The 26,702-nt window shown below is 40.7% G+C and overlaps 1 long non-coding RNA gene across 1 annotated transcript in view; it reads left to right on the top strand.

The window, feature by feature from the left end:
* Window positions 1-25,893, top strand: part of LOC110360751 (uncharacterized) — a 33,518-nt gene extending 7,625 nt beyond the window's left edge. The window contains exon 3 of the long non-coding RNA XR_002416853.2: window positions 24,827-25,893. This is a non-coding gene — a long non-coding RNA (uncharacterized LOC110360751). The remainder of the gene's footprint in view (window positions 1-24,826) is intronic.
* The last annotated feature ends 809 nt before the right edge of the window (window positions 25,894-26,702 follow it).

Genomic DNA, 26,702 nt, shown 5'->3' with positions numbered 1-26,702 from the left:
CTGTAGCTGGTTTCACGAACACATTGATTCTCTGCTACCAGTGACCCCGTCTGGTAACACTTTAGTTTAAATGTCCATTACTATTTACATTAACTAATGGTTAATTACAGTGGGATTCCTGGGGAAGTGCATAACACAAGTCATACGAATGCCAAATGAGTGCATTAATGATTGGTGCTATCACAGTGAATACCAAATGATTTCATAATGACTGGGGAGGTAATATATAATGGAAAGAATTGTTCCTTGTTTGATATACTCACCACAGAACTAGGATTCATTCTTGGACAGCATTCAGCAACTGCAATGTAGCCTGGAGGCCTTTCTTCCAGTCCTGCAAGGAGCTTGCACTGAAACTCAGTCCACACCCTTGTAGAGCAAGACATGTGTTGGAATTTATTTTTTATTGCTCATTGTTATGAATTGCTGCTATGGCTCAAAGTATTATAGCTCGTGTTCAATGCTGTAGGGAATCTATGCTTCATAACATCATTTGGGCCACTGTGTTTAACTCAATACTCAACCTAGAGTACAAGAGGAAACACTTTTACTAGAATGGGCTGAAAAAAACCTGTTCCTGGGCCCAGGTCTCTATTAACGCTAGTTACCGCAGCCTTCCTTCTCTACTTTGGGGTGTATCACCTTAGCATCTGATGATTAAGGTGATAAGCTCATGTGCAATGTCCATCATGTGTTTCTTCTCTCCTTTGGGGAACAATAGTGGATGCCAACTCACCATAGATGGAGCTCCAGTGCTGGGGAGCTTCAGGGAGTTATGTACCTCTTTTATTAGGCAATAAGGTATATAAGGTTTGTTGACAGTTGATTCCCATGTAGAACATGTGCATGCGGAACTAAAGTTGATATTTTAATTTTAAATGATGTGGAAGGTTTGTTTAGTCCTGTGAAAAAAAGGAGTTTTCCATTTGACCTGGTAAAAATAGAAGTTTAGAATACTTCGGTCTAAGTATCAAAGTAAAATACCAGTTCTTATTCCAGTATATTTGGAAGAATAAATCGAGCAGGTGAAAGACCCAATCCACAGCCCTCTGCAGTCATTTAGAGTCTGTTCTTTGGATGAGGTTCTATGCGACGGACAAAGTACTGCACAGTGTACCCAGGAATTCATTGTTTTAGGAGAAGGGCCAAGCACTAGTAGGCACTGATAAGTGAAGTGGTCTGTAGCACAGTGGTGAGTGTCCCTGGCACCAAATGTCTTGGCGTTGAAGGCTACACATTTGCCAATTTTGCATTCAAAGAGCGGACTGACAAAATAATCTGATGGGTCTCTTTTCTCTTTAATTTCTGTGATTTAAGAGGAGGAGCTTGTGTTTAGTAACCAGTGGGCTCCAGCTCCACAGGAATAAAGACATTAAATGCAATGTTTTTGATAACTACAAATTACCCCGTGACTACTGTAGCGCCTGGGACTTTCTGGCGACCAACCGCGAGAGCTAATGAAGATGCCCTTTTATAAAGCGCAGGATTCCTGGCAGTTATTTTTAATGGGTCATGCTGTGTTAGAAAATCATGCCTGCAAGATTCCCTGGAGTAGCAGTTGGGATGATATTACTTTCAATGAATCACAGCAGCCACCATAAGGGCAGGGCAGTATCTGTGGCAGCAGCACCGAGCAATGGCGCAGCATCAAATGAACGGCTCAGCTGGTGACATCTGGCCCCTCTGATCATAACAAATCTGTAGTGTGCAGTACTCCAAAGAGTCCATCCTTCAAGATGATGTGTTAAAATGAGGTGTCTTTTCCTGTTCGTCTTGGGTGACTATTCAGGAAGGCACGAGAGATCCTATTAAAAAATGCAGGAAGTAATGGATGAAAGTTGGGCTCCTAGGTTCAGTTCTCCTTGGTAAACTATTACTTTGCACCTTATCATTGCTGAATTTGGTTATGAAAGAAAGATGTTAGCTTTGAGAGATGCTCAGAGTAGGAAAAAGATGCTGCTGTGGGAATCAAGGCCCTGAGAAGTGTAGGTAGACACCAAACAGGGTTTTTGGTGACTTTCAGCTTTCTCTCTCCTCGTTGGGATTTTGCAAAGAAAAATAAGTTAATGTTGGGCAGTGCTTTCAAAACATGAAATATAATTACTAATTTATTTCCTCACTAGTCACTTTATTGCACGAGGGAACGTAATTTTTTTCACGTTATGTTTGCACAGTGCCTTCCGTGAGAGGGAATTTTCTTGGTGATACTTGGGCATTGTGAAGGCAAGAGGTGGAACAGTCTGTGACAAATAATGAGAGAGTGAAATGCCAGCCTTTGAAAGGGCTTTGCTTTCCCTACACTGAGCACTTTAAAAAGCCATCTGCTTGCTTGAAATGGCTGCAACACATGGTGCTCTTCCCCAATCCAATATGTGCTGCAAATTGTAGGCACATGGATCCAGTCAAGGACACAGTGTCTGCCTTAACTTTGGATCTCCTTGCTGTTGTCAGTAAGAGTCTCGTCCTTAAACTCAGCTCTTGTGTGTGTTAATTATTTCCTTTTCATGTCCAGCTGGCAGAGTGCTTCAGCACCTTAAGTTGCTCAATTTGATCTTTGTGCTCAGGAACAAGGTAATTAAACAGGCTACAATTTAAGGAAACGTATTTCCTTTGACTTGTTGCAAGTCTTCAGACAGCGCTCCATCCTAAATCATTTGATAATGTAAGATGCTCTGTGCAGTTCCCCACTTGACTGAGGGTTAGTTCAACAGGTCACAGAATCAGTAATTGATTCTCAGTGTGTCTCTGTTGGTTTTATTACAATAATGAGGACCATCTTTTTTCATCTCTGCTAATACATTACCAAAACCATCAGCTTCTCAGTTTGGTGTCAGGATGACTTTGACAGGTTGTTAGCAACTGTATGATGTACAGAACATCACAGAGATGTCTCAAACTGTGTTGCTGTGTACCTTAGAGAGCCTTAGGTGGTCATGAAGTAAGTGAAAGCACTTCCAAGAAACAGTTATACCAGCAATTGAAAATATTCCTAGAGTTTTGATGTCCTAATGAAGAAGTTCTTTATGCCAGTTTGGATTCTTGATCACTGAAAAATGCTACGTTTCACAGGAATGGGTGACATTGCAAGGTAGGTACACTGGATTTAGCACTGATTAAAAACTCCAGGAAAACAAGTTTCCTCATCTCCTAAGGTTTTTGTTTGGTTTTGTTTTTTTCTGTGTGTGTGTAGGGTTTGTTTTGTTTTGTTTTGTTTTGTTTTGTTTTGTTTTGTTTTGTTTTGTTTTGATAGGACATACTTCATAGTTGAGATGTGCATATCTTGAAACACTTGTGAGCTTTTCGGATTGAAACCAGCAAACAAATAATGAGATGAAAGTTGGGAAGGCAGCTCTACAGGATTGCCTCTACTCCTTAACTTTCCAATTTGTCTGCAACACCCCCAAATTTAGGGATTAAAAACAAACAAACAAAAAAGGCAAGAGAAAAGCCACCTGCCTGTCAAGGTAAAACTACCCACATTAACTTTCAGTCTGGGTTTATGTAATCTACAGCTTTTGGATTTGGGTTCTCAAGTTATGCTGATGCTTTTGAGCTGTTTCAGGCCAAAGCTAGAATAATGTGGATGGCACAAAGAAAAGTCCAAACGACTGCTTGAATAGTGTTCCTGAGAGGTTTGGTTTGCAAAAAGAAGAAAAAGTAAGCCACTGTCATTTGAAAACAGTGAAGCACAATACTTACATCTTTATACACTAAAGCAGTTTTTATGTACCTGCTACTAATGAAATGGATTCAACAATATAGTACTTTTATGGTCCATTTTATGACTAGGTAATTATATATTTTAGCTAGTCCAAATTAATTGCCATTTTACTGTTCTTTGGTTTAAAAGAAAAAAGGTATTTACTAGTATCCTGAGGAAGATTTTCAACAAAACCACAAACCTTTCATCAGCAAGGGAAATGATGGAGAATAAAACTTTTCCTTCCTGCAGGAATGTTTTAGCTTCTTTCTAGGGCTATTTCTCTCTCAAGGGTTTTCCTGCCACACACTGTACTTTGGAGAACAAGTGATTAGCTGGGCTGTGCCCCCCACATTCCTCTCAGTGGCAAAGGTTGTTGATGATGCTGTTGAGGTCTCATGAAGGCAGCAGTAGATACAGTTGGATATTAGCAGGCTGACAATGAGCCTCAGGTGTGGATGTAGGTCCCAAATTCAGCAACAGACATATTGACAGGTAGAGTCAATGAGAATTACGTGCCGCGTAATTAAGCGTGTATGTATGTCTTGAACTGACAAGCTGGATCAGGCCCCAAAGCCATGAAAGGTGAAAATATTTTACTGAAAACTATTACTGAATGTTTAGCCTCCATATGAAACTCTGCCACACCTGACCTGAGGGCAGTGAAGCACCAGTATTTTATCTATCTATCTATCTATCTATCTATCTATCTATCTATCTATCTATCTATCTATCATGTCAGGAGCCTGACAGGCTTTTTTCCCCAGGAGGCTGGTTAGGTGAATGCATACTTAAAGAATTTCACACCCAGTCTAAGATTACGACAAATAAACTGGATGAGGGGCAAATGAAAGAAGCAGCAGATAATTTCCTGTAAGTGACATTCAAATGGAAGGAAAGAGAGGATCGCATCAGGTATTTTGGGATCACAGATACCTAAGTAGGAAAAAAAATATTATTTCCTCTGGGCCATTTTCCTGCCATTGAGGGGCTGTTCCCCCGCAAATGACTATTTCACACTGCTTTGCTACCAACCTGTACCATGTCGATGGCTTTTACTGCTTTTCTTAAGAGATTAAGTTGCAATGTAGCTCTTTTTTTTTTTTTTTTCACTCAAGTGTAAACATCATTAGTTTCCTGAACATTACAGAAGTATTGAAAGCCAGTGAGAAGCTATGAAGACTACAAAGGAGAACGAAAGCCCGCTGGTGGCGCCAGGAAGGAGCCATACGCACTCCACACCCATATTCACTGGAGCAACTTGGCTGCTGGCAATGCAGTGGGACATTGTCATTGATCTTGTAAGTACAACCCCACTTTACGATGTCTTCCTCTCTGCAATGCTGTCTTACAGGAAAATAATCAGTAAGAGCAAATACCTTTCAAAATACCTCCCAATTTACCTCAAATAATTGATCTTAAATCTGATGTGGTTTTAAAGTTTTTTCCTAGTCCATCTCTCATGACTCTGAAGGTAGGCTTTGGTAGGGAACTTATAATTTCCTTATCTTTCTTATCCACCTCCCTGTTACTTTGTTCAGCATGGTAATATTCAGTTTCTATACAGTTTTTCCTTATTAAATAGAAAAAACAATGCTATGACTACCTTTGGCATTATGCATACAGGACTAGAAGTACAGTATTTAAATGATCATGATACTTCTGATTTGCAGCTGCATGCACAGGGAAAAAAAGGAGACTATTTTAAGCTACTGAAGCAGTCACTCTTGGTGTTTCAGCTCACCATTATTCTCTTTCCCTCAGCAAAGTCTAGTCAGCTACCATCCCAAGAAAGGCAGTGCCAGCTTCAGGAAAAGCTATTCTCTCTTAAGTCTTCAGATCTTAAGGGGCGGTGGAAAACTTCACATTCTCCCAGCAGGAGAGCTGGGACTCAGTGTAGGTGTAAATCTCTGGCAGCTGATTGTTGGAGCCCACAAGCTGTACCTTGTAAATAATTCACTTAGGCAGAGAAGAATCTGCATATGAGGATGAAATGTCATTTATAACTCATAGGATATTGGCTTGGCTGAGAACAAGTTTCCAGCTCCTTCAACTCATTAAGTACCACTAAGGAAGAAGGAATATAGATGATGTAAAATAAACTCTGCTTTTGGCTTGTAACTAATGGGGAATAGTTAACAATAACCAAGATGAAAATTAAATTCTCTGAGAAAGAAGGGGACATGGTGTTTCTCAAATCAGTCAGCTCAATATAAATTGTAGAGCTTCTTTATTATTAAGTCTGTCAGAACCTCATCTGTCACATTATTAGTGGGGCTGGTCTTACAAGGAGGCATTTAGCTAGAGGTGAGGTGCTGGAAGGTGCTGGAATTGTTTCCCTTCATGCATTTTTGTGACTTGGAATGGTTTGTTGAGAGAAAGATAAGGTACTAAAACAGAGCACCCCTCACTGAAATTCTGTGCTATCAGAGACAAGATATTTTCATAACCAATCTAATCTCTTGCTTTATTATAATACATTATTGTAATCCTAAAAACCTCTCTGTAATATTCTATTTTTCATATGCTTATAATTTTGCCAAACTTAAGTCATTTATTTGAAATGTTTCACACCACCCTGTGCTGAATGCAGTTGGAAAACTGTTCACCAGAATTCTCAGGTGAATCTGTGCATTTGTGGAACAGAAGTAGGGAAAAAGTGTTGTGCTGTCTGTGTTAAAAAGTCTGGGGAAATTGAAAGGGAAGATGAACGGATGGTTGGGAAGGATGTGGGAAAGGAAACCAAGACTCAGAACAGAAGTGGGGTGCAGGTCTGGTATTACTCGTGACCCGATATCTAAATAAAGAATGCTTGTTACCAGAGTGCTTGTTCCAAGTGGAATAGTGACTTCAAAATCCAGGGTATTTATCTCTCTTACTTGTGCACACTTCTCTATCTGAATTATTTGTGTACAATGGATGTGGTGGTTTTTAATCCTCGCTTTTCCACTAATTAGCCTTTGTCCTCATACTATATTCACTGAAAATAGAGGCAAAGGTATTAATTAGGTTTTGGGCCATTTGTAGGTTATCTTTAATTTCTGCTACATTCTCTCTCTGTAGCAACTCCATTTCTTCATTCGGTGTTCTCTTTTTATTTAGACAGCTGAGGAAATGGCCACTATTTGTTTTAATCTCCTTTATAAGGTTTAACTCAGCTTAATTTTGCAGAAAACTTTCCTTTTGGGGCGATTCTCACTTTGTCCATGTATTTTCTGCCTGATGAAACAGCTTTCTTTACTGTTCAGACCTTTATTTTTCTTCTTAGAGTCCAGGCTTCATTCTAAATAACATAGTTTGAGGTGGTTGCTCGTTCAGTTAAGTCTGGAGCCTTTCCTTGAAATCTCTTCCTTTTGCTTTGCAGTCTGTGCGTTCTGCTATTCAGGTGACTTCCTTAAGTAGCTTCGTTAATCTCTGAGTGCTCACATTCTCCTAATGAAGATATCTGTCAGATAACTCACTTCGAGTGACTTTCTTAATGAAAATATCCTTGATCTGACAATGCTCTTGGTGCTGAAGATAGGCAATATATTCTTCTCTTTTCTCTCCAGCCTCCAACCCACCCTGCATTCCCTGGCATGTGGTTTACTCTTCCAGTTTCTACATCTCTGGAGAGAAGCTTCCTGATTATCCTTTGCAGTCAGACAGTCCTGCTTCTTGGTGTGAATCTCAGCTCTCTCTTACTGAGTACAATTCTTCTGTCTTCTCACTGCCTACTGCACATCATTCTCACTCCTTTCCCTGCTCTGGTTCCTGGGTCTCTTATCATTTTGCGGTACAAAATTTTCTGCCTTCTTCCTTGGTGCCTCATCTTTTTTGCTCTTTAGAACTTGTCATTTATGAATTATCTCAGGCAAAACTTTTTGCATCAATAACTCCTTGTGATGTGCAGTCAATGTACAGGTAACAACAGGTTGTCTCTGCACCTGGCTGTTTTCACTGTCCCCCTGCATTGCCCAAGCCATTGTTAGAGCTGAGCATCTCCTTTTAGAGAAGGAAGAGATAACCCAACCTTCTCCGAACACCATCTCCTATGAAAAATCCCTTATGTTTTGCTCCCTAGTTCCCCAGCTCCCCGACTAAATGTCTGCCTCATTGAAAACCTTGGTCTGAGAGAGCCCAGATTAATTCTTGCTTTAATGTCATGGGGAGAGAGGTGTCTGTTAGTAGGCAAAATTTTGACTCCAAAAGATCACTTCGGTTATGAGTTGTTAAGAGTAGCTGTCCATAGGCATGGAGAAGGTGAGATATCCAGGTCTTATTGACGCCACCAGCGAAAACAAAATTAAAATGGAAGAAGGCAGCATCAGGATCACAGCTATACTCTTTCCAGTCTTTCTATGTTTAAAGGTCCCAAACAGGGCATGAAGACTTACCTTATTGTACTGAAAGATTAGACAGATTGGTCCCTGATTTAGACAGCTGAAAGTGTGTGACAGGTGAGCAAATAAACAAATGGGCCAAGGTGGGAGGAAAGAATCTGGATTTTAATCAGATGGCAATCCCAGTGGCACCAGGAGCCACAGGTAGGTGCTGTCTAATAGAAGAGACAGACAGTTTGTAGGTGTGGTAACAAATGGAGGGAGAATTGAAACAAAACAAATAAACAAAAAACCAAACAAAACCAAATCAACCCACCAAACATCATCAACAAAAAAACAAACAACAAACCCCACAGCTCTTTATTCACAACAGGGAAAGAATTAGGTAAGTAAGTAGGTAAACAAATAAAGACCACCTTTCCCCAATTTCATATCCAAAAACAGTACTCAGAAGAAAACTCCTATTAAGGCTTACTAGGACAGCAAGAAGAGGAATGTGTCAGCAATAATGAAAGGGGTTCAAGAGAAGAAGAAAGTATATGAAATATATTAAGACAACAAAATATACCAGAAAGTAGACTCATTAATAAATGAGGAGGAAGTTTAAATCAATGACTGTTCTAAAACGGGTAAACTACTGAAATGCTTTATAAAAATCTGTTAAACAAGAAAAATAAGGGAAGGAGAAATGGATAATTAAGAAGCAATGACGACTTTGTCAAAGCTGTTGATGAAAAGTAGGTAAGAGAATACTTAAAAGATCTGAATATATATACAGATCAGCAGGTGTGCATGCATTTCAGAGTGTTAAGGGAATTAGTTAATGAACTTACAGAAACACTGGCAATTACTTAAAGAAAGTTGCAGAGTGTGATGGGAAAGTACTAGAGGGCTGGGGGGAAAAAGCAAATAAAATACTGAACTTCTAAAAGGTAGAAAGTGAAAAAAAAGCGCCAACAAAACAAAAATCAAACTGGAAAGAAACAAAACAAAACAAAAAAATCTAGGCACTAAGCATTAAGTGGTCCAATTTCTATCCCTGATATAGTAATGGCATGCATATTAAGATATAAATTGAACCATAAGCACAATTAACAGCAAGGGTTTCTACAGAATAAATCATGACAGACAAACCGCATTGTTTTTTCAGATCAAGTTACAAAATTGGGCAAAAGAAGTAAAGGTACGGTAGTGCATCTGGACCCTCCTGAAGCATGTAGTTTCAGGGTCTCCTGAGATCTTACTTAAAGTATGAATTAACGTTGATGTGAATGTCAGTATTGTCAAGTAAACCAAGAGTGAACTGAAAGTCCATAAAATAAGGAAAATGATAAATTGAGGTGTTGAGTCATTGTGGGCTGCCTCCAGAAGTGCTACACAGGGATGTGAGCTAGATCTAGTTTTATTTAACATTTTTGATGATGACGTGGAGAAGGGTGGAGGAGGATGAGGTGGACGGTAAGAGATTGGGTTTCTACACGGTCCGCAGTAAAGTAAAGTTGATAAGTGATAACAGTAAGTAATAAAGTAATTATAAACCTTGTAAATGACAAGCTGGGTGATGGTACGTAGGTGAGTGAAAAAAAAACAGCAAAACTTAGTGCAACTGTTCAGATTGGGGCTACTGCATTCCAGCCTGGATGCAGAACTTGTGTCCAAATGACACAAAGTATTATTCAAAAAAAGCAAAATGAGAAATTATTTCAAAAGTAAAAATGAAAATGCTTCACTCTGAAGATGTCAAATCATTATGTTTTCTTATGGAAAAAAGAGATGAACCCAACACCACTTGGTCTCCTCAAGAGTCTCTCTGACAAGCTCCAGCAATGGTTTCCTTGTCTATAGCACTGTCGAGGCTGCATCAAAAGTACTGTGTACAGTTTAGGACATGTCAATCTCAGAATGCTGTCAAGAAATTGGAGAGAGTCCAGAGAAGAGTAATCCAAATGATTAAGAGTCTCAGGGGATTCATTTATAAAGAAGATTAAGTGAATTATATTTTGATTAGGAGTAGACTTCAACGGTGTATAAGTAACAGAAAGACATAAACACCAAGTAGGGAACAGTATGATTTAGGGTGGTCCCAGAGGTTTTGATGGAATGAAGATCAAAAGAGAATTTAAACAGGATATCAAGAAACATTCCTTAGCTGTGAGGGATTTTGATTGTTGATTTCCCCCTTTTTGATTACAGAATGGGCTTCAGAAGAAACAGAGAACGTTCTCACTTCTGGAGCTGTCATATGGAACTGAGTGAAGGACTTCTCCAGCTGGGGGGAGGGTTCCTGCAGAGTGATCCACCGAGTCTCTGCACCTTTAATTCCTCCTCCCTCAGCACAGAGGTGGGAGGCCACCATTCCCAGTGAGCTGGCCCCATGTGGTTTCCATTCCTCAAAGCACTCATCTGGCAGTGTTACCTTAACCTTGACTAACGAGTAGATCAGTCAGTAAAGGAACTCCCAGGGGTTACTGAATGGGTGAGGAGCTACATTAGCTGATCACTACCATCTTTTATTTCTTTATAAAAAGAAACGGCAGTCTGCTGCTATTGTGTACCTCTGCTGTCAGTGCTTGGCCATGATGGTAAGGACAAACTCAAAAGACAGCAAGGTATGAAATGACAAATGTAAGGAGCTGGAGCCGTACTTAATGAAAACGCTGTAATAAGCCACCTTTCTCAAACTAGCATCTGAGAAAATGATTATTTTTTTTCTCCTAAGATGCACCAGAAGGTTAAACAAACTTACAAATTTAGAACTGAAAGTATACATAGTTTGAAGAAATCTCATTTTTAGGGAAAATATTCAGTTCCTATAGGGAGAAACAAGAACATTCCTATTGATTTGGTGTCAAAGCTTCAGCCATTTCTGTCACCATGTGTTCTACTGTACCTGGTTCTGCTGTGCTAAAGCATTTCTGTAATATACATAATCTAACAACCCACTTAGGTTAAAAGGCCAATAGCTGTCCTGTTTGTTTAAACTGAGATTAATCTTAGAAAACTGGAATGTTAACAAAAGTATAATCTTAGATTTCTAGTGAGAACCAAGTGCTTGGAGTTAATATCTAGTTTTATCACCTATACTGGTAGTTGTGCAGCCAGATGTCCTTGTTAGAATTAAAGATACACTTTACAATCAAATATGGGAATATTTCCTAGTACAGGGTCTTGGACATCTCCTTTGGTTTAATAGTAGCCTAATTCCTATATATTTATCAGTTATGTATTGAAATGTTGCCTTAATATTAGTGTGCCTTAATGACTGCTCCATCGAGGAGTGAAGAGCTGTAGAGGGGGTCTCTTCATGGTGCATCTACAGAAACACCCAGCCGAGCTCAGCCCAGATGCTCCCTACACACCAGGCAAGCTTAATCCTGCCACCTGCAAGTCCTATGTCATTGCGGGAAGCTGGATTGGGGCATGGGCAGGTATATTGCATTGGATACATAGCAGCGATTGGCACCGCTGCTGACTGAGAGTGCAGGTGACTGCTTGCTAAGTCCCGTGTTAGGTACAGCCTAATAGTCTTTGTTGTTGTTGTTGTTGCTGTCCTCTCTGTGTCTCATAGTTCCTAAAAACGTTTCCTAGACCTCACCCCTTTGCTAATGGACACAGACGGTAGTTGCACTCAGGGAGAGGATTCACATTTTGCTTTAAACACTGAGGCTTGCTTTGCTAATATTAATTATTGTTCATTTGCAAGTGTGAATATTGTGTTGAATAATGTGTGCATGGTGGTCCTTGTAATACCTCAAATTTGCAAGTGTCAGGTGCTGGGTAGCTCAAGATGGAAGAAAACAGTGTATGTGCAGACATTTTCAGTCCTTACAGTCTGAGATGGGATAGGATCAATGAAAATCTTAGGCTGTGTTTGGACCCTGGGCAGCGTCCAGTACGTGGGTATTATGGCTGGTCTTCTTGCTACAGTACCTCACTCTCCTACTTGCATGTACTTCCTGCTGCTGCTGTTCAAAAATACATTCAGTCCCAAAGAAATTCTCCTCAGAAAAGATGACTGGATATACTACTATAAAAAGGATGTATATTCCAAGTTAAATTATGCACAGATCATTCACTGAGGTAGCAACCATTCTTTTTCCCTTCCCCCAAGATAAGAGTGTAAATCACATCTTCTCAACAAGGCAGGTAGTGAGGATGACAAAATTCTTACATTCCTAAAGTGTTATTGGAGAAAAAATGTCACCTCCATGCATAATTGCATAACTTTACTACCTGTCATTTTCTATCAATCAAAAAAAATGTTATACTTGAATTTGAGGACAAACATGTCTAATAAGATTTTAGATTGACATCTGAATGACTGTACTCAACCTTATTTTAACTTTATTTTTTGTTGTTGTTCACTAGATCAACATAGAGAGTCTTATACCAAAGTTAAGGGAAACAAATACTCAGATATATGAATCCCTCATGCACACTTTACCTCAAAAAAATAGAATTTCTTTCCCCGTAGGTTTTGTTAGTCAGCTCCCTTCAGTCTCTCCAGTGCTGCAGGGGGAGTCTAATGTTTCTTCCTTTGTATTTCCAGTGCAGTGTTGCCAGATTTTGTTTCAGTTATCAGAGAAATGTGTTTGATGACTTGTAATCAGCAGCAGTGCCCTTGGTGCAGCAGTGGCTCCTCTGGTGGCAGCCCACTTGCTCCCACCCCCTCTTGTGGTGCAGGGCTCTGGCTTGATTATCCTTCGAATGGAATGCCTCCTTCCCCACACAACAGCCCACATCCCTCATCCCAGCATTTGCCCCCCCACTCCCTGGGCCCTGTTGTTCGGGGTATGCAACAGTCTTTGAATCTGAACATCAGGGATTTATTCTTCTTCATCAGTGCTGAGTAGAGGATCTCGCTCGCTCTCCTTTCAGGTTACTCAGTGTTAAATAGAGCCTTCTGGAAATGCCAGGGAACATCTTCCCACCACTGTTTTCTCCTTGAAGCTGCTTTTGCTCTACCCTGGTGTTCTCTCCACATTTCTTTTTTACTTTTCCCATATTTCTCATCCCTGAATAGCTTACCAAGAACATTATTCTCATTTTTAGGTGTTTTTCTTCTTTGTTTTCGTTTTTGGTCAGCTGAAGTACTTCTTAGATTTGGGATTCATCTTTGGTTGGACATAACTCAATCTCTAATGCACTAGTTGTCATCTGGCTCTGCTGAATTCTTTCTAAGCCATCACGAGTGCTCTGAGACAGGTTTTAAAATGACAGAGCAGGTACCAGGACCTCTTTAGTACAGATGCACAGAAAGATAGACATGGAGATCTAATCTTGTTCACCTTCCGCAGTTTCTTTCAGTTCTGTTTGTGTGACCTCCCTGTTCTCGTACTGCAAAAGCAGCTCTTGAAGGGATGTCACTTGCTTCCATTAATGTCTGGGTGAGCAATTATTAAGATTGGATGAGAAGCTGGACTCCACCCTGTTCCCAGTTGCCCAGCATGCTGCCAGGGAGCAGACACCCCAAAGACAGGTACTGCAGACTTTGTGTTGTTGATCCGCTTTCTTTTTCCCTTGCAGAAAGAAGCAAAGACCAGATGGGGATGTTGAGTCTACATTTGCAATGGGTGTTGTGAAAGCCTTAGGGATAGAGACTCCCAGAATTCATCTTAGTTTAGCTGATTGACACTGCAGAAACATTGATGCTGCGGTAGCCTAGGCTTGGGTGTGAGCAATACAAGCCTTCCTGAAAGGTGAGGCACAAGGTCTTGTTTGGTGCCCTGCTGTGCGCTCACTGTAGTTAGATACAATCTGGCCTGAGTACACCTCTACATGAGGAATTCACAGCCTTGATTGTAGCGTAGGTCCCAGTAATTCCTGGTCTACTTTTGAAACAACGCAACGTACGCTATACATTGCTCACTGCTTGTGGCAAAGCCACAAATGAGTCTCCGGAGACTTCTCTTGGTGCAGTGTCAATATTGGAGCAATGTTTGTCTTCTAAATGCTCTAACGCATCCTATTTGAGTTCCTGAAATTGGTTGGCCTAACTCAATGACAAATAAGCAAGTATTTAAAAGACCCTTCATATCTGCAAGAATAACCAAGGAGCTAGATGTCAAAATTCTATCAGCCAAAGTCACAATTAAGTGCAAACCATAGTTTCTATAGCCACAATTAATTGCAGGCACAAAACTATGACTGCAAACGGGTGGTCATTAAAAAAAGAAGATTGAGGTGAGACAATCTGAGCATTCACACTCTTATTTAAACTAACAATAAATAGTAACCTTTTTTTTGCTTTGCAGGATCTTTCACATTCAGTCTTTAAAATCCCTTACAAACTGCAGTGGCCATGTGTCATAATATTTAGTGAAAGGGAAAATGCTAAGACTAATGGCAAAGTATAAAATTGAATTAAACTTGTTCAGTGCTGTTATCACACTTACTGCTCAGACCAGAACTTTTCTCTGCTGAGGAGAGCAGTCTTCTGAATTGGAAATTGGAAAAGCTTATGTATTTTACTATTTATTTTCTACTAAAGATATTCGTATTTCCAAATGTTTATTATTTGGATCCAAGGTACTGTCATAAAAATAATCCATGGTGAGTAGCTTTTCTAGTGTCCCTTTGCTAGCACAGTGGCTTTACAATGGCACTGAGGAAGGTCTGCAGGAGCACACATCCCTGGAGAAGCTCTGTCCTGACTGGTCCCTCCAATATGCCTATCCAAAAGCAGTTTCCCAAGTCCCCTGCAAACAACAACCAGATATAGTCTTTCTCAAAGGCAAAACGTCATTAAGGTCTGCACACATGAGAAACAGACGGTCTTTGTGCAGCCAAGGGTGAAGGGATGGAAGGGACTTTGCTTTCTTTTGATGACTTATGAAAATGTTCCACCAGCCATGGCTCCACCCCTCCATGGAAAATATTAGATGATGGGGTCATGCTGGCCAGATTTCTCTGCCTGTCAGGCTTCAGAATCAGAAGCACAGTGGCAGAAGCCCAAGAAACGCTCACAGCAGAGTGTACCTGCCTTCTCCTGATCTCTCCCCAGGACGTCCTCTCACCTCATGAATATCCCATTGGAGGCTGGTGAAAGGGTAGATGGAAACGGTGTCAGAGAGACCTTGGGGATGGAGCAGAAGATGTTGGGGATTAAATGAGGTACAGGCAGAGAGCCTTTGCCTACTACACAGCAGGCAGATGTGGGCCTCTTTTTCCACTGACAGCAACCTGGCCGTATCCTCTGCCTGCAGCCAGCACCCTTCCCCTGCAGAGCGGCGGACACTTACAGCTGAGTGTTTTATCTCCGTCCACATTTTCTGTGGGCTGAAGTGTACCAGCTCTTTGTCAGTCGGAGCTGGAGGTGGCAGATGTGGGGCTGAGGCCTGAACTGTGGGGAGAGGTATATGGAAGAAAGGCTGCTCCGCATGGTGGAACCTCTCTGGCACTTCGGCAGCATCACCCCTGCTGCTGCTCAGCTTCATGCCTATGTTTCTGTCACCTTTTATTTTTTTTTCCTCTTCAATGCATTTCATTGCGATGCTTGGGTAGGAAAGGCTTCTCAGGGTCCCACTTTTCTGTGATTAAAGTGGGACATCTGCCCGAAATGGGATGGTTTCAAAAAATCTTAACAAAAAAAGAAATCAAACCCATGTAATGTTTCTTATTTTGTCCATTACATCATCAGCCCCATTTGTTTTCATTGTTTCACGGTGCTGAACTGGAATTGATATTGTGGGGCAGAAACTGCTGATCCCCCCACTTTGCCAATGAATCAGCAGAAGGAAGGAGTGAGCTGAAAGAGCCTTTTCTTTGTTTGGGACTGCTGTAAATTTTAGGCATGAGTGTTTGTGCTGAGTTTCTTCAGCTCCTGTTGACATTGGTGTTGGTGGAAGATACATACAACTCAAATCTCACAACTCTTCATATCAAAAATCTTTAGATATTGCTTCTAGGACCACACCTGAAACAAGGTCTTGCTACAGCCTGCATGTCATTACACTGCATTTCTTTCATATTGAGATGCCAAAATTACATTGCTAAATTATAAGCAGTTTACATAATCCCAGAATGCAACATGGGAAAGCTTTCAAAATAAAAATGAATAATAAGATCAGCATTTATTGGTTTTTTTCCTCCTACATTGCCACTGAAAATTCTTATTGGTGTGCCTTTGTATGAATAGTTCTCCAGAAGTAAATTATGAGCAAAATTCAAAGTCATCATAAATTAAATGTGCTTTTTTCCTGCTTTGGTGTACAAGACTTTCCATTAAGCTAGCCCCATATAATATACCTTGGATGTGTTCAAGAAAGCCCTGTAAATTATAGTAAGTATTTAAAATGGTAAGTAGACATTGGAAAAGGCCACATTAGGATTAATGAATGAAAGGGTTGATACTGAAAATGCACTTGTAAATAAATAACATAAAAAGTAAAGATGACACACTGTTAGGTTAGAGTTACAAGTGGGAGTATGATGATAAATCACACGACTGTTTGTCAGAGCTTCACATGTGGGTGCACGCACTCTTTATTCCCTTTCTTCCCTTCCCCCTGAGCGAAACCTCTCCCCCTCCTTGCTCCACTCACTGTGCGTCTGGGAGGCTGATGGAACTTGTCTTTGCTTCCAGCACTGACTTTCAGTGCTGGAGATGTGCTGGGTCGCAGAGTTTGCTACCTCTTAGGAGCAGCAAAGCTGCCTTTCATTGCTTTGGCTGGGCGAAGGCAGTGCTTCAGGTCTGCTCTATCTATTCTGGTTATAAAATGCATGTTGCTGACCAGGGGATGCCTGCCAGGGTTGCAGTTGAGCCTGGATTCCTTGTTGCTCTTCACAGGGGTACTTGGGTGTTAGACCCCCACTAGCAGCTCTCCTTGGCAGCAAGCTGTCTTGGGATGGGAGCTGGGTAGCAAGAAGTGAGCAGAAGAAACCTGAGGATGATGTGCAGTGTGGTCTGGGGTATGCAAGGCCTGCAGCCCTGTGCCGGGAGTGGAGGAGGAAGCTTCTTCCCTCCTCCCACCCCCCCACAAGTCCTGGGCTTAACACATGTCTGGCTGTGACACAGCGCAGCCAGGGTTGTAGCAGCGTGGTCTGAGGTTTGGTCACGGTGGAAACTTAAATAGAAACTCTCTGCCTCGAGTTAAACAAGTTCTCAGAAAATGCACCAAAACCTCAAAACCTAGGAAGAAATAAGCTTTCCTTCTGAGCAAGATTTTCCAATGTTTTCATTGTGCCAGCCGTAAAGGCCACATATAATGATTGTAGATACTGGTGTCATCGCGTCTTGTATCTCATATCATGTCATCTGTGGGAGCAGTTCTGTGCAGTCTGTTCTAGCTCACCACTGAAACAGCTCACAGGCTGTGATCCAAAAGCATTGACCAAAAATTAAATGGGGGGGCTGTGAGACCAGAAAACATATGATATGTGTGTTGGTACTTGGGGATCACCCCAGCTGAGGAAAGCAACTGCCCAATTACACTAGGGTTTGCATGTCTGAGGCAGCATGTATAAGGTAAGTAGGCCTTATGTATCTGAGATCGAAAGTCCATGTTAAGGTTACCTCTGCCTAGAATGATATGATGTGGTTGCATGCCATCGCATTCTGGCTCCTAGTGACAAAGCCCCAAGTGTGATGTCTTTAATGGAGCTACTCTGGATGCAGAGCAGCGCATGAAGGGATCAGGCTGTGACATGTACACTACATGAAGTGATGGGTGGGTACATTTTTATAACCTGATTTTACTTCCCTCCATAGTATTCAATTTTATCCACATAGGTCCATTGAGAAAACAAGGTTCTGCTCTCAGTGAAGTGTTTATGGGCCCGTACAGCCAAAGGAATACCTTTTATGTGCCTGTGGCACTTTGAATATCTTTGAATGGGAAGGAATCTTTGTGGGCAAGTATAAATCCACGTACTTTTTGGTCTGCCATGCGAGGAAGGGCAGAGCAGCAGTCAGTGCCACCTAAATCTTTGCCAGACCCCAGGGAAGAATTTAAGTTCAGGTTCCCTATTTGAGTAAGCACTAGGAACAAATGGTAACATAAAGGTTAGTAGAAGATTATAAATAGGATAATAAATGGAGAAGGAAGCATTATACTACCACATTAGAAATCATTTGAAGGGAAGGTAGAAACTCTCATGCTTTGCAATAATTTTTGAGTGCCCAGATTGATGGCAGTCTGTCTGTGCTATTTATTACAGAGATATATGTTTTGAAATAATTTTTTTAAAAGATTTTTTTTTTTTTGTATTAGAGCTATGAATACACTAGAGCACCAAAACTCTGATAGGCTGAAGTAGAATGTTAATGGTGTAGATATAAACATTTGCTGTGGAGATCTGTCTGAGTACACGTGACCAGCTGAAACAGGAAAAGAACCTGTTTCTCATGTGGCCAGTATTAGCTAAGTAATTTGGCTTATATTTTTGAATAGGCCTGATTAACTGTTTTATGAATACAGTCTGTCAGATAAACTCAGATAATTGGTAACGCAGAAGAAACCACAGTCCATCCATAGATAGCCTGTGAGCAGAAAGAGGTAAATTAGTCCATCTGCTTTGAACTCTTCATTCAGCTCAGCGCAGTTCATAAAACTGAAAAAGTCGAATAGTGTGTAGTAAAAGAAGGGCTTACGAGTTGAGATGGTGAAAAGGGAGCAACAGTCTCTGCTCTTTATCGGTCTCCATCACCATAGCCTGTGAGTGCCTCACAGCCTGCAGTTCTGCACAGTGCGGCATAGACTCAGTGGCATCTCACAAGCAGGTGCAAGAACAAAATTACCAACATCTGCCCAAGCTGAGTAGCATCACTTAGGGCTGACATGATTGGAGCCACTCATTTGAAAAATAAAAAAATTTAAAAATCCAGTTTTCAAACAGAGTAGTAGTTTTCACAACCGTGCCATGTTAACTCAGCTGTTCAGGGCTAGCTTAGTTGTGTGCGCACGCCACTGCAGTTGAGTTGTGCTGAGGTGCCCTGCCACATGCCCAGTCCCACAGCATTTTATGAAGGAGAATCTGAGGACGTATGCAACTTTCATGTGTTTGCAGTCAAACCTGTGACAGAGAAGGGCACATCTTCCCCTGCCCCTGAACTGCTATCCTTCCCCTTTGGAAACACCTGGTCAGAAACCTGAGGTTGCAATCTCTCTGTGACTTAGTACATGCATGTTATTGCCTTCTAGCTAAGACGTATACATCTAATATCATGTGTCAGCAAAGGGTCTAGTGTGGTTTTCACAGAAAAACTAACGGGAGCTTTGCACTGTAGCTTCACTGCTGCTGTCGCTCATGGCCAGCCACCCAGGGCTAACGTGGGTGACCACAGCTGAGCTGTGAGTACCTCCTTTCTTTCTGTTGTACAGGTAAATTTTCTGTTATATGATGAACTTTCAAATGAGGTGTCAGTGAGTGCTGTGGCATTGGCAAAGGTGGCGTTGGGTGAGGAACTGACAGCAGAAGTGTTTGACAAAGTGAAGGAGAACAAGCAGAATAGGGATAATGAGCAAAATGATCATGGCATGGTCCAGGAGGGAGGGCATTAGCCACAATCGTGGGTAGAATAAGAAACGGGAGAAAAAGTGTTGACCTGATGCCACTGAAGGTAGAGGAAGATGTGGACAATGGAAGTCTGTGTTTTCATTAATAAATATGTCATAATGTCGCTGTCTGATACGAGATTGGAACTGGAACAGGCTGCTCAGGGAGGTTGTGGAGTCTCCTTCTCTAGAGACATTCAAAACCCGCCTGGACACATTCCTGTGTAGCCTCATCTAGGTGTTCCTGCTCCAGCAGGGGGATTGGACTGGATGATCTTTCGAGGTCCCTTCCAATCCCTAACATTCTGTGATTCTGTGACTGGAGCAGGACCCAAAGGAGAAGGCAAGCAAGGGCAGCAAAGGGGAGAACTACAACTGCAGTAGAGAGGGCACTGAGGATTTCCAAAGGACTTCCACACTCTTTTTTACCTTGGTCTGGTTGAGAAATCCTGCAAGGAAAATCTCATTACAACCTGTCATAGATTTGAGCTGGACAGCCAGATTACTCACTGCTTTTAAACCACACCTAAAATGCTGGGAAGCCCCAGGGAGCTGCTGGGTTGTGCAGATGGGAAACGTGTTTGAGGAGCAGGCTTGGGTCTCAGGTCTCAGGGCAGGGGTGGCTCACAGTGGTGAGGATGGCCTTCTTCTGCTGCCTTGTTTCCCACAGTGCTTTCAGCAGGTGACACTTCTAGCCTTGGTTGCACTGGTATCGCTCCAGTGGTTTTGTAAGCCACTAAGCAACCTCCATGAAGTTGACCTCAGCTTCATATCTGTGCTTTTAAAAGGTTTCATTTTATTTTAAGGGCACGTTTGTTTCTTTTCCTGAATCTGAGAGATTTTTACCTGTTTCTCCTACTCTTGGGCTTTCAGACTATGAGATTAGCTTAGCAATCAGGAAATTACTGGCATCATCCTAATTTTAGTATTGTTCATGCATTGCAAAGCAACTCGCTACACAAGAAAAAAAAGCACGTTTGAGCAATATTGGTGCAATATGTCAGACATGTAGCAATATTCTCTGTGATTATCACCCCATACAATTTTCAAAGCAGTGATGAATTGTGACAGATCCTCCTCTGAAATAACTGAGCATAGTTTATGAAATCAGTAGAAGTGTATCAGCTTACATCAACTGAAGATCTGGGCTACATTTCCAGCATTCTCCTAATACCTTTTTATGATGGAAGAGAGTACCTGAGATGAGCTGAAAGTTAATATCTCTATGTGCACTTTATATTCTTCTTGTGAGAAACCCTAGGTATGTTTCAAAATCACTTAAACGAAGAGATGTAACCACTAATTATTGAAAATTAATAACATCCTTGGTAAAGTCTGCCACAAATATGGTAGCAACTTTTCCCACTTGCAGCAAGTATTAGGGAGTTCAGAACAGTTACTGAATTTCTGAACTGGAAAGTGAAGAAACTTTTAGAAATGACGGCAACAGCTTTTATATAGACGTACATCTCCAGTATGCTCACAAATGTTTCGTAACAGATATTTATAATCACAGTGAAATTGTAGTAACGTAGGATCTGTTAGAATAGGATCAGTGCTGTTTAAATTTTACCATGAAAGACCACTATTTCCTGTGTGTGAAGAGCAGAGCGTGGGGATTAGCAAAGTGTCAATTAACACAGTTCTGCTGACTGGCTAAAAAGATGCATATTCCTTTTTCTTGTCATTTAAAGGTGAGGAGGAGTTAATTCAGAAAAGACCAAGTTACTGACACTTTTAATAATAAAGTAACACTTCAGAATGGTGGTACGAGATGAACGATTTGTAAGGACCAGTATAACAATGTGAGAGAGACGTGTCACGAGCTTCTCCCTCTGTTAACGTATCTGAGACTGTTCATCAGTTAACATCCTTTAGGAGCGTTTCTACTAATTTATTTTTATTTATATATGCATCTTTTCCCAACTCTGCCAAAAATGCTGTTCAAAAAGACCACACAGAGAACTAATCTACCTTACACAAATGTCTGGTGGGAAACAGTCATGTAAATTTTGATTTACTGAATGCACCAAAAAAGGAGGCCACCGCCTAAGAAATGGATGACAGCATCTGAAAGTAGTTCCAGCATTTTAAAAGCAATTATTGGGGGGTAGATTTATGCATGGAACCTGCTCTCTACATTAACTAAATTTGTGGGTTTAATCACTGAAAGGAGAAAACCAGCTATGAAATACCCAAAGTAACAGGTCATTGCAGATATTCCCCTGAGGACATAATTTGTGTCAGTGTGTGTAGACAGGACTGTGCGTATGTGTTGCAGAAGTGACAAAGGAAAAAGTCAGTGAACATCCTCAAAAAAACAAATACAGGAGAATGCTGGAATATATGGCTTCCTGAATAAAGAAAATAAAGCTGTGACTATGTGAAGATTTCTTAGTATGGGAATGGCAAAGGAGTAACGCATTCTTCACTCCAATGGAAATTAATGGAGCATGCATTCCTCATTCTCAGTCTATTTGAGGCTGCAACAGGGGATATCACATCTGGCAAAACTACTTTGAGTCATGTTATACCACTTATAACATCATCTGGACCTTAGGAAACAGCTTTCTGAAAATAAGGAATGCTGTACAGTACCTGACATCAGCCCTGTTGAAAGGTACTGATAAGTTGCAGAGGCCTAAGAAATTAAGGGCCACATTTACATGGAATTTCCCTGCACTTTATTACAGTCAATTCCCTGCTTTTGCAATTTTAACTGCCCTTTTCCCTTAAGTACTTTCCCTAGAGTGAGTAGGGGGTGCTCATTTGTGAAAGGTAACCAAATCAGTCAGAAAGGAGAGCATCTGGGACAACAACAGAAGAACACCACATACCCAGAAACATTACAAAATCTAGTATAAATGGAGGGTATTCATTATTAATAGAAATACTATTTTCAAACTATGTCGCACTTTCATCTCTGAGGATTTCACATGCCATAGTCCTGATCCTGTGTTTGTAGTCCTAACTCCCACAGTTAGCTTGATCAGATTTGATGTGGAATTAGTGGTGTGAGGAGGCTTTGCAGAGCTTGGCCATAGACACAAACAGCTTCATAAAAACTTAACTACTGATGGGATGGAGGTCACTGTCCTCTAGATTTTTCCATATCTTCTACAATTATCTTGAAGGAGGGATCTCTTTTGGAAGTGGATGGTGTCTTGTTTTTTGCCTTTTTGTTGTTGTTGCTTCTTGTTGTTGTTGTTGCTGGTGGCGGTTTTTGTTGTTGTTGTTGTTTTCTTTTTGTTTTTGTTTGGTTTTGTTTTGTTTTTTAAAGTGCCTTACGACTCCTACAAAGCTCACAGAGCAGAGAATAGCCCTCATATGTTTGTACACCTGGGTTAGACAAGATCGCACGCAGAACTGCATTGCACATGCAGGATTCCCATTTACCCCTTTGTTCCTGCTGTAGAACAAGTGTGAATTGACAACATTGTGATGTCCAGGAAAAACTGAAATAAAATGAACAGAGCCCTCTGGTCTGGGAGGTGATCTGAGCTGCCTGGTATTCATAAACCAATGTGATGGGACATTTGGAAGTGCAAAAGGGAGAGGCAAAGTCTGAGTGTCTTAAAATCTCATACTGGAGCACATCGGAGTAAGGGCTACGAGTAGATTTAGAGTTGGCCTTCAAACCAGGGTGTGATTCTGAGTCAAAATACCAGATTTGTGCACCACTATGGATGGAGGCCTTTTAAATCAACACCTTCATCCAAATACGCTCACTTGGCATCCTCTGTCTCCTGCCATCAGCTCGCTTAACCATCCCAAAGAGGTGACTGTGAACTAATGCAGAACTAATGCAAAAACTCTTGTATTTGTGTGAGTGGGGATGTGTGTGTGTAGGGGTGAAAGGGTTACCAAGTACTTTTTTCAGGGGTCAATAGATTAATGGCTGAGATAAACAGTTATACACAGTGGTTTGAGGTTTAATACCCAAAGTAAACTTATGCCCTTATTAAAAATGTATAGGGATGCTTATTTCTTCTATAGGATTATAACTTGCAGTTTTTATATAGTTTTGATGTTTAGTTGTCTCCAACATTGGTTATAAAAAGTCCCTGATGTCCCGTCCTGCACCCATGATTATAAAAATATTTAAAGTCACAGAATGGATATATGGCTAGGCAGACACATATTTTGATTTATGTTATACTATGGTTTAGGCACACATTTGAAGGCAAGGTTTTTGGCTGACAACAGCATCACAATAGCAGTCTGCCAGCCATATATTATAGTGATGACCCCTGAAAATTATCAGGGTTTGATACAAGGCTATAATATAGGGTTTCTGAAAACTCTACATAAGCAATAGACAACATAAAAAGTCATATTACTATTTATGTGCCATCAAATCACATTAGAAGGGATTTGACCACATAAATAGTAAAATGACTTTTTGGGAATATGGAAATTAAAGAAAAATGTTTCAAATAGAAACCATAATTTACAGAAAAATCACAAATATGCAACCATGTTATGAAAGTAAGAAAACAAAAGAGGCAAAAGAGAAAGGAAGACTTCTTTGAACCTTTTTTTTTTTTTAACACAACCAATCAAAGATAAATCTTGTCATGTCACATCATTATTACCTATATTTATTGCATTATATTGTGAGATACGTAGGAGTTGACTGATATCTATGTTGTCAGCTGTTTGCCAGCTGTTTGCTCCTGGGATGAGCAGGGTGAGTTTTAGCTTCCCAGAATCATCAAAATAAACAGCATCATTTCTCTTTGTTCTTTCTCTGCTGTGCAAAAATGTTCTGTGGATAGAAAAACTGCCCAGTCCCAGAATCTCAGCCTCAAGATTTTCTTGAGTCAGTTATGAATACACATCAGTATTTGTTTTCTTCTCATTTTTTGGTGATGCCAATAAAAACTGTAGAGAAAGCAAGAAAAATAATAATGGCAATTATGGAATATCTGGAGTGTACTGAGTGCTCTGAAAACAAGTGTGAAAGTATGAGGCCACACCAAAGAAAAGTTCATTACCCAAACAATGTAGTTGAAGTTGGTGGATTTTGCCATTGACCTGTGTGAACTGGGTTGACTCTTGGCCATGCAACAATCCCGGCAAAATAGCTGTGGCTTTGCTGCAGGTCCCGGCTGCAGGGCAGGACACCATGGCGCTGTGCTGCTGCAGGACCAGCCCCAGGTGGACATTGTGCACGTAACTCTACATCCCTCCTGCCTCGGGAGAGCACAGAGCAGATTCAGGTTATCCCCCGGTGACCATAATACACAAAACCAACACATTCAGAAGTAGAATAAGATCATTACAAATGCTGGCAATTATTACTCCAGGTTTTTGGGAGGTGAGTGTGAAGAAGAAGTTGCTGTACCCCCTGTGATCTGACTGGTGTCTTTGATGGACGAATTTCTCTGCTACAGTCCTGATTTGGTAAGTGCTTAACCCATGCCTAGTGTTAAACATGTAAGCAGGGCTACTGACTTAAAAGTGAATTTATCTTATGGGATGTGAGTAAGACTATTCATTTGCCTAAAGTTTACCACATGCCTAAGTGCTTTCCTGGAAAGACAGTAAATACTCTTAGATTATTTTTAAGCAAAAAAAAAAAAAAGGCTTTTATTTTGAGATAGTAATAAATACTAAATTCTTGGAAGATTAAAGGATTGGGGAGACTTTATGTGTCACTGTTGTGCATGCACAGCTCCCTTTGAAGTCAAGGGAACCTGCGTGTGCAAAAGGGCAGAGATATAGGGCAGCAGAATATTGTGGCTTAGGAGCCAAAAACATCAGGGGATATCTAGAATGAGTATATGAACTTCTAAAGGCTTGAGTGCTTTGAAGCACTCTCTATTTTTTTTTTTCCCCTAGAATGTAACAGTTAAAATCCACTTGCAGGGAAATTTGTCTTTCAGGGAGCTTCCCCAAGAGTAAAACAGATGAGCAGGAATTGTTTAGAAAAGTGCAGGAGAACCTTGGGCATATACGAAAGGGACAAGAGACAGTCTAGAGACAGGAGATGATGTTGCTGGAAACAGGAGGGTGAGCTCTTGAACATGGAATGATATATCCAGGAAGCAGAATGATTGTATGCCAAGCAAAGGTGGACAAACCATCCAGGAGAAAAGCATGTCACAATTTGCCTCTGGGAAATACCTTTGGGAAATCTGTTGAATCACAAAAGCTGTGATTATTTTGCACCTTGGATTATTTGTGTGTGCTCAAGCAAGAAAACTATATAGCTATTTACTAGCTTGCCAAAAGAAAACAATTAGCCAACATTCTTAGTGATGCTCTTAAAGGAGAACATTATTTTTATTTTGCAAAGCTTTGCTCTTATTTATTGACTTTATTTTGGAAACCTGCAAATGTTGGATTTCTCCTTAGACTAGGGGAAGACTTAGAGCTGTTTATGATTCTCTCTCTCCACATGAGCTACATCTAGGAAAGTGATGAGCAAAGAACAAGGGGTGCTTAGTTCTCTCCTGCACTGCCTAACATTGCTGTGAAATTGCACCTTTCAGGAATCAGGATAAAGACTGTGAAGCTGAACTATTCCATTTCTGGTAACAATAGCAGAATGTTAATCACTTATTAACAGTCTCAGTCATTTGGCTTATTTCCTCATTTTCTACCAACCTTTTAAAAACCCTGTTTTGCCCTTGCTGGTCTCACACAAATGGCATCAGCAGCTGTATCTTAGTTTGGAATGATGTGTGTGTGGAAAGGGAAAGAAAGAGGGATGACAGGCTCTAGCCAACATACTTATGAAAAACGAATGCGAGCTCACCACATTGCACTCTTTTTTTTCCCTGCTAATTACAGGAAAAGTGATTTATTAATATTTGTGCAATGGTAACTTCTCAGCTCACCCACAGCCTTTTCTAATCCAACCAATTATTTTCAGTATTACTTTAAAGCTCTGACTTTAATTAATGGGGTGCAGAAGTTTAAAGCATATGGGGTTGCTTTTCTTAAGTCTGAGAACAAGCAGGGTTTAAAAACCCTGCAGATGCACTTCTCAATACTGCACTTAAACTCTGTTTCTGAAAATACTACATACAAGTTGTCACATTTTCTTCAGCTTGACATAAAATTCTGTGACGTGTCACATCAAATAGCAACAATCATGAAATTTTTAGGGATGTGTCAGTTTTGAGATACATACTTTCTTGCTTTGATCCATCATGGTTCAATTGGAAGATAAAATAA

This window comes from Columba livia, chromosome 2 (assembly GCF_036013475.1).
Source record: "Columba livia isolate bColLiv1 breed racing homer chromosome 2, bColLiv1.pat.W.v2, whole genome shotgun sequence".
NCBI classification, from domain to species: domain Eukaryota; kingdom Metazoa; phylum Chordata; class Aves; order Columbiformes; family Columbidae; genus Columba; species Columba livia.
This window is presented reverse-complemented; position numbering and strand designations above follow the sequence as displayed.